Source organism: Nyctereutes procyonoides, unplaced genomic scaffold, assembly GCF_905146905.1.
Source record: "Nyctereutes procyonoides isolate TBG_1078 unplaced genomic scaffold, NYPRO_anot_genome, whole genome shotgun sequence".
NCBI lineage: Eukaryota > Metazoa > Chordata > Mammalia > Carnivora > Canidae > Nyctereutes > Nyctereutes procyonoides.
In genome coordinates this window covers 50,993,268-51,001,437 of record NW_026575142.1, presented here as the reverse complement: position 1 = coordinate 51,001,437, position 8,170 = coordinate 50,993,268, and positions in this window count along the sequence as shown.

Sequence of the window (8,170 nt, the reverse complement as noted above, 5' to 3'; positions counted from 1 at the left end):
CTTATAATATTTGCTTTAAAGTGTAGCTTATAATTACCAGGGCTTGAAAATAGTAAAATGCACACACATACACACTCTCACATACACACATTTTGAAGCTCTGATACTTACCATCCAAAAGGAATCAAACATTTAGCCTGGGTGCTGAAATATTTGACCTGGAGTGTTTATTCTGATCTGCATTGTAATTGGACTTGATCAGCTGAGTTGGGAATAGGAGTTAGCCCTTAATAGGATTAGAAAGATTATCTAAGACTTTGCTTCACAACCTACACGTTGAAATCTATATTGGTTTGTCAGCACTGAACCTACTGTAACCTTCTGCCCCTAGCAGAATGGCTTGCTCAAGGTTTTCTATTCAGAGTGGAGTTGGACTGTACTTAAACCAGCAATTTGCTCCTATCCAGGTTGCTTTTTCTAGGAGAAATAAATGTGATTCAAGGTTGAATGAGAAAAGTCTGACTGCCGTCACAGGCTCTTGACACTAGTCAAGCTTCAATGCACAGCATGACATGAAACTGGACAATGGAATACTGGTCCTGACCCCAATGCTACCACTGCATAGCTGTGTGAATTTGGAGATGTCACATGGATTCTCTGGACCTCAGTTTCTTCATTCATGAAATGGAAAGAATAGCATCAGCCCTGCCTATTTCAGGTTTGTTCTGCATCTCATATATGATCCTATCCTTTGTTAATCAGGCCTTGTGGACAAACCCAAAGGTCTACAAAAACTTTGACCTCCTAATAAAGAAAGTGATGGTCAAAAACTTTGACCTCCTAATAAAGAAAGTGGTGGTATTACTGGCTTTATCACTTGGCGGAATATTCATAATGTAAAATTCATTTTTCAGAGAAATTGAGGGCAATTATTGATCAGTTTTGTCTTTGATGTCTGGTAGAATTATTGCCCAGAGAAGCATGTTTTCAACTTCTCTCAAACTTTGCCTGAGGATCAAAAACATAGTTCCCTTTGAGATTTTTCATGCATTTCATGCATTGAGGGTAGCTACAAGGTCACAGATTTCTGGGGACACAGTTATGAGCAACAAAGAAAGTTTCCTGTTGAAAGTAGCTTAAAGATATAGGTACCCCTTGTTCCCAGACTTTTGACAGAGCTGTGGTGGTCCTGCAAAAGCACTTTCCTGACTCTGCCCAGGGTAGCAAAGGGATCATGCTATGCATGAGGCAGATGTGAGTTGGCAAAACTACCAAGTGTACTGGAATTCTGGGTGGTTTTTGCCCCTTGTTTGAGTCAGATGCCCAGGTCATTCTCTCTGGAAGACCCAGTAAGAAAGTGGCTTTCCTATAGGATCCACAAAGCTTCCTTTCCTGGCTTCCAGCTGAATAGCACTGCTCTCAAGACACTTCCTAGGGCCAACTTTCTAGGGAAGCCTGGGTGGCTCAATCAGTTAAGCATCTAATTTTTCATTTCAGCTCAGGTCATGAGCTCAGGGTCATGGGATCAAGTCCTGCATAGAGCTTCACACTCAGAGAGGAGTCTGCTTGAGATTCTTTCTCCCTCTATCTCCCTCCCCCTCTGCTCCTCCTCTACCACTCCCCCTCGCTTGCTCATATTATCTCTCTAAAATAAATAAATAAAATCTTGAGAAAAAGGAGAGCTTTCTTCTCTAGCACTGTATTTGCTTCTCGCTCCTCTGGTTCTGGGTGCCACACTGAGTATACTTGCTAGGCATGCACCTGCCAGGGGCTCATGTCTCCTGGGAAGAACACATTCATAGCCAAGTATGACCTGCTGGCTGCAGTGACAAATATCTCTACAGGCACAACTGGGATCACAAGAAGGACTGATAGTGAGTGAGTTTATGTTGAATCATAAACCACAGTCATTCTTCTTCCCCTTCAGCTTGTGTTGGATTTCTTTCTCAATCACCTCTCTCTACCTCTCCTGCCTAAGCCCCAAGATAATTCCCAAGAAGAAAATCTAACAAACCAGATGGTACTAATTTTTGGAATCAAAAGGACTGCGTTTGAATCCTGGATCTATACCTCACTAGCTCTGTAAGCACAAGAGCTCCCAAGGCCTCCCAAGTTCTCCAGGTCTCAGATTCTGTACCCACAAAATGTCAATTGTAAAGATTAAATATGAAAACAGTAAAAACTCCTGGCCCATGATAGGAACTCAATAAAGCCTAAAACAGCAATAATAAAGTGATCCTCCAGAATCCCATCATTAGAGTCTAACAACCCCTTTCACATGCAGAAATAATAGGAGCGGCTCACCCATCGTCCATAAGAGATGAATTGATGCTTGCGTCAGCCCTTTGCAAACAGACTGATCGATGGAGCCAGTGATCAGGAAAATTGAATTCCACTGAATACACATCGCTGTCTGCCTGGCATCATCATATTTCAATGAAGCAAAACTGTAAATAGTGGGAGGCATTTCTGATGAGCTATGTATTTGGGAATAGGGGATTTTGAAATGTCATTTTGAGCTTAAATTAATCAAATTTTGAGCAACTGTATTTGGAGAAACAAGTTCAATAGCATCTAAGTGGTGAACGAAAATGAATTCAGTCTGAGGAACAAAATAGCCACAGACAGGACGAATTCCTTGGTGCTCCCTTTGACTTTAAAAAAAGCCTACGTTAATGTGCTTTCTGTATTGTTCATTCTCTAGACACTTATTTAAAGTATTACATATGCCAAGTATTGTGCCAGGAACTAGGGAAACTCAGCTGCAGACCTGGAGACAGGCCCTGCCATCAGTAGACTCCAGTTCAGTGGGCAGAGAGGATGCTCAGATGGAATACAGATCACAGGTGAGGCTACTGTGCCCCTTGTAGGTCTGGTGAAGCCTGGCCTTGACCCATAGTCTATGACCTGTGATAATCTAAAAACTTTCCTAAAATTTCCATTAGAATCTTCTACTTATTTCTTGTCTTTATGTCCATGCCATGTGGCCTGTCTTTCCCTCAATACCCTGGATGTAGGCCTTTTAGCAGTGCCCTGAATATTTGCTTCTATGACGTATCTCATAATGATTTATAGATTTTACTCAAGATTTTATGGAAATCATCCTATGGGTCACATCACAGAGCAGATGACCTCCTTTTTTCTCTCTGGGGTATTCAACAATTGCTCTTACATTTGAGCAAGGTAGTTCAGACCTGTTTTATATCCCTCTCAGTATAAACTTCTACCTCATGCAGTCATAATTTTTCCAAATAAGTGGCTTCCTTCCTAGAAGTTCTGATGACTCTTGTCACCATAACATCTTCCCCCCTCCTTATATAGGTAGAATGTTATAATATGTGATATCAATGGTATTAGAGAAGTCAGGAATAAGGAGTCTTTCTTCTTTGACCTGGGAGAGTCAGAGGTGGCCTTCCAGAGAAGGAGGTCTTTGCATGAGCTCTGGCATAATAAACAGGTAGGGGTTGGGAAAACATCTAGCTGGAGAAAATGGAAAAGGGGTTTGAAAGACAGTGGTATGATCCTATCTGTCCTCCCTGCCCCAGCCTCAAGACAAAGTAGTACTATCTGAGGGCTTCAGTGTTGTGTCCTGCAAGTTTGGACAGAATGGTGGGTTGGACATCAACACCAAATAGAGCCAGGTAAGAGGCATCAGTGGATCAAGAAGAATGACAAGAAAACCAGGAAATCTGCTGAGTGGATCCAGCCAAAATTGTTGAAAGAAGGGAAATATCCAGTTTCCATGGGATGGAAATATCCAGTTTCCATGGGATGGAAATATCCAGTTTCCATGGGATGGAAACTAAGTGAAGAAAATTTGATGGGAAGTTGGGACAGAGGATCTAGAGCAGTGGTTCTCAACTTAGCTATACATTGAAATCCCCTAGCAAGCTTCCAAAAACCCCATGCTGAATATCGCTCAGACATCTGATTTAGTTTGTCTGGGGTGTGGCCTGGTTGGTTGAAGGCTTTCCACATAATTGGAATAAGCTGCCAAAGTTGAGACCCTCTGCTGTAAGGAATATTCCCCAAAGGTGGTGGTAACAACAATAGCAGCTTATTGCTTCCTCCACTGTGCTTGGAGGTGAGGGTGAGGAAGAAGAGGTGGAAATCTTCAGAATGCAAGCCTAACCAGGACTTTTTTGAGAGCCATGAACCAGGAGAAGTCATATTTTAAACTTAAAATACAATCCAATACAATATTTTCCAAAGTGTGACATTGAACCACATCACCAGAGTCGCAGGGAGTACTTGATAAAATTCCTATTTCAGAGCCCCATGTCAGAATCTTTTAAAGGGGGTGGGACTGAGAATCCATATTTTTAAAATAAACTATATAGGTGATTCTTACCCACATGAGGGTTTAGAAATCATTGTAGCAGGTAACTAGTATATTTTATATTGCTCCAGTTAATTAATGACACCGAGAGTAAAGGTTCTTTTCACTGAGCACATCCTGTAGATTATTCCATCTTGTCCTTAGATAGATACTTTATTTTTTTTAAGATTTTATTTATTTATTCATAAGAGACACAGAGAGAGAGGCAGAGACATAGGCAGAGAGAGAAGCAGGCTCCCTGCAGGGAGCCTGATGCAGGACTCAATCCCAGGATCATGACCCGAACCAAAGGCAGATGCTCAACTACTGAGCCACCCAGGTGCCCCACAGAGGGACACTTTAAAGGAGGTATTGCTATCTTGACTTTATAGATCAGGAAATTGAAGATCAGGGAAGTTAAATGACTTGCCCAGAATCATGGGACTAGTGAGGAGACAAACCCAGTCTTCAAGCCATCATTTTACTCCAAAACTTTGCTGTGCTTTTTCATTTTTCCTTTGCCCTGCCCTCTCCCCAAGGACAGGGATATCATCTTTCATGGTCAGGCCATTTTCATGGTCAGGCTGTTCCCAGGTAAGCAGTCCTGCTGCTATCAATTGCTTTAATGGGTGCCTATTACCTTGCAGTGGTGGTGAAATGAGAGGAAACCCAGACCTGGAGTCAGAAGACTATTTGTGCCTTGGTGCTACCCAACATGGTCTTGGGTAAGCCACTTTGCTCCTAGGAGCATTTATTCAGATATAAAAGTGTAACTCACTATGTTCTCCGATACAACTCTTTGCCCCACTTTTCTAAACTTGCTCATATAGCCTGAAATGGAGTTGAGCACACTTCTCCTCAATCTGTCCACTTCATTAGCAATGTCTCTTATCCAAGGTCCTGTTGGAGGAGGCAATATTCTTTTTCCTCCTCTAACTTTATTGAGGCCACATCAGATCAGTAACTCCTGCACTGATGGAGTGCTACTTGCTCTTAGGAGTGAGAAAAACTCCCTCTCTAGTCTTCCAAAGATAGGAGACTTGACGGATTGTCCAGAGCTAGAACATTTAATGAGTCCAGTTTACCTGTGGCCTGGCTTACTGTACCTTAAATAAGCAGCACCTTGTGCTGCGTTCTTTCTTGTTTTTTGTTTTTTGTGGTTTTTTTTTTTTTTTTTTTTGCCTGAAATGCAGGTAAAGCCTTGGCCCCAGGCCAGATTGACCAGTTTTGTTGGTCTTTGGCTTCCACTTATGGCTGATTGAGTAAACAGATTTAAGGTCCCTCTTGGGCCTGATTCTCTTTCTTTTTCTTAGCAAAGATATTCTTGAACGTATGAGACCCAGGATAGATATTTGGTGCTTAGAAAGGCAGTTAATAAGCCTAACACATATTCTCCAAATCAGCATTTAACAGAAAACTCCTAATCAGGGGTTATCAGGCCATGACCTTAGTGGTAAGCAAGGTGGCAGTTTTGTGGCCATGCTGCTACAGTTTACTGTGTGCTCAACAACATCCAAGAACCCTGTACTGAAGAGTCAGACACTCCTGGGTTTGGGGCCAAAATACCAGCATAATAGAGCCAAGGTCTCCTTCTTTACTTCTAACCATGCCTCCATGCTCTCGTTCACCAAGTCCCCAAGTATCATTTTGACTACAGACTAGATGTTATTCTTTTTTTTTTTTTATTTCTCCCTTCTCCACATACTCAGAAAGTGCTGTATACAACAAGTGTTCAATGCTACACTTAAATAATGTCCAAACCCACTGACAATTTTGGTGAACAAAACACACACACACACACAACACACACCACCAAAGGACAAAAAAAAAAATGATGCTAAGGGAATTTGGTCCTCATGCTGTCATTTCTTAAATGGCTGATTTGGGATAATTAAAATCATGAGGAGTCCAAAAGTGGAAGAATTCGTCATGTTTGACGTTGGCACATTTTAACCAATTTTAAAAATTGCTTCCGCATCAGCAATGTGGCCAATTTACATGTACTTAGGTAATGAGGAAGAAAATATGCAGACACTGAACGTGAGAAGGAGAATAACCATGAGGGAGGGCAGGGAAGGAGCCAGCCCAAAAGAAGGAGGAGAAAGACATGAGGAAAAGAGAGAAAGCAAATGAAAGAATGGATAATGAAAGTAAAAACAATAGAGTAACATAAACATCCTCCTTTTTCAAATTTAGGCTGTCAGAGTAGCAAGCAAAGTTTAGATTCCCGACGTATGCAAGAAGAAACTCAAGCTCAAGGGGAAACAAACCACCCAAGGCCACATTCAGTGTGAGGGCTGGAGCGCAGGTCTCCTTTCCCTCAATCAGGCTGGTTCTGTGGAATGTCGTCACTTCCGATTCACTGTGATCAATCCCACACATATAGTAAGCACATAAGAATTGCTTGTGGAATGGAAACATGTTGTGCAACTTTCTGACCCGGTCAGAAACCATTTGTTTTGTTGTTGGGTTATTGGTTTTTATTTTTCAAGGTGAAGAATTTTAAAATGTGTATGTTTTTCTGTCCCTCCACCAAGCCTTCCTGTGTTTTGTCTTACCAGGTACCCTCACCCTACTCCATATCACAAGTCTTCCTAACCTCTCAAAGATCTTATTTGTTTCTGTTTTTATACCTTCTGGTGGTCATACTTACCTTGCAGTGCTCTCTCCTCTTTGTCTCATCTCTAAGCACTTTGAGATCAGGGATCTCATCTTAGCTGTGATAGAGTGTCAGTGGCATTGAATTAGCAGGTGGGTTTGGGACCCAACTTTGTTGGACTTTATTAAACTTGAGGGTTAGCTCCCCCATCTGTAAAATACTGGTAGGTAGTTCCTGGACACTTCACATCAGTGGATGCCTGTGAAATCCTCCTGCAATACTGTGAACTGTTAACAACAGTGCAGCTCTAGAAATGGGAGGCTTGTGGCTGCTGTCTCCCTCACAGCACTTAGCATCTAGCTTCACATAGGTACCACCCTACAGGCACATGTTCGTTGAATGAATAACGTAGCAACCACGTTAGCATCTTCTATTTTAAACCAGCCCTTTCTCCTTCTAAAATTAACAGAGTCTTCTGTTTTCTAGAACTTTGAAGATGATAAAACTTCATTTTGAGTTTTCTTTTTGAGTCCTCAAAAGTTCTTAAGAATCTCTTTGAGTCATTCAATTCTCTTTACATAGTTCTTGGACAATAATTCTGGGTCTATACCAAAGGATAAAGCATATATATACCCAGACATTTCATGTGCCCTATCTAATTGGGAGCCTCACCATGATAATGTAAGAGAAGCACTATTATTAGTTTCATTTACAGATGAGAAATTGAAGTATAGAACTTAAAATTTTGCCCAAGATGCCTTTTCTATCCAAATGGCAAATTATAAGACACATGGAATACAAAATACCAACGTCTGTCTATTGCACTACTCCTGACAACTATGTTATATCATTTGGAGGCATAGATTTGGCTAGTAAAAAGGGCTCAAAATCAAGAACCCATGTCTTTTTAATCCCCCTCTGAAGGCTGATTTGTAGTCATAGGAGTTGTGGAATCTTGTCATGCCATGTCTCTCCAGCCTTTTCTTCACCATCTGCCTTCATGGAAAATCCAGTCAAGTTTTCTTGGAAAAATCTTTGAAGTACTGCTCTCAGTCAAAGAGGAATAGAAAGACTCTGCTAACCAGCTATGTTCCCCTTTATTGCTCTAATACATTACCACAACTTAGTGGCTTTAAAATAACACACATTTATTCTCTTGCACTTCTGGAGTCAGTTTCAATTCAAGGTATTGGCAAGATTGCTTGGGAGGCTCTAAGGAATGATCTATCTCCCTGCCTTTTCCAGCTTCTAGTTCTCCATCTCTTGCCTTCCTCTGTCTGTGGCCCCTTCCTTTATTTTCAAAGCACTTTACT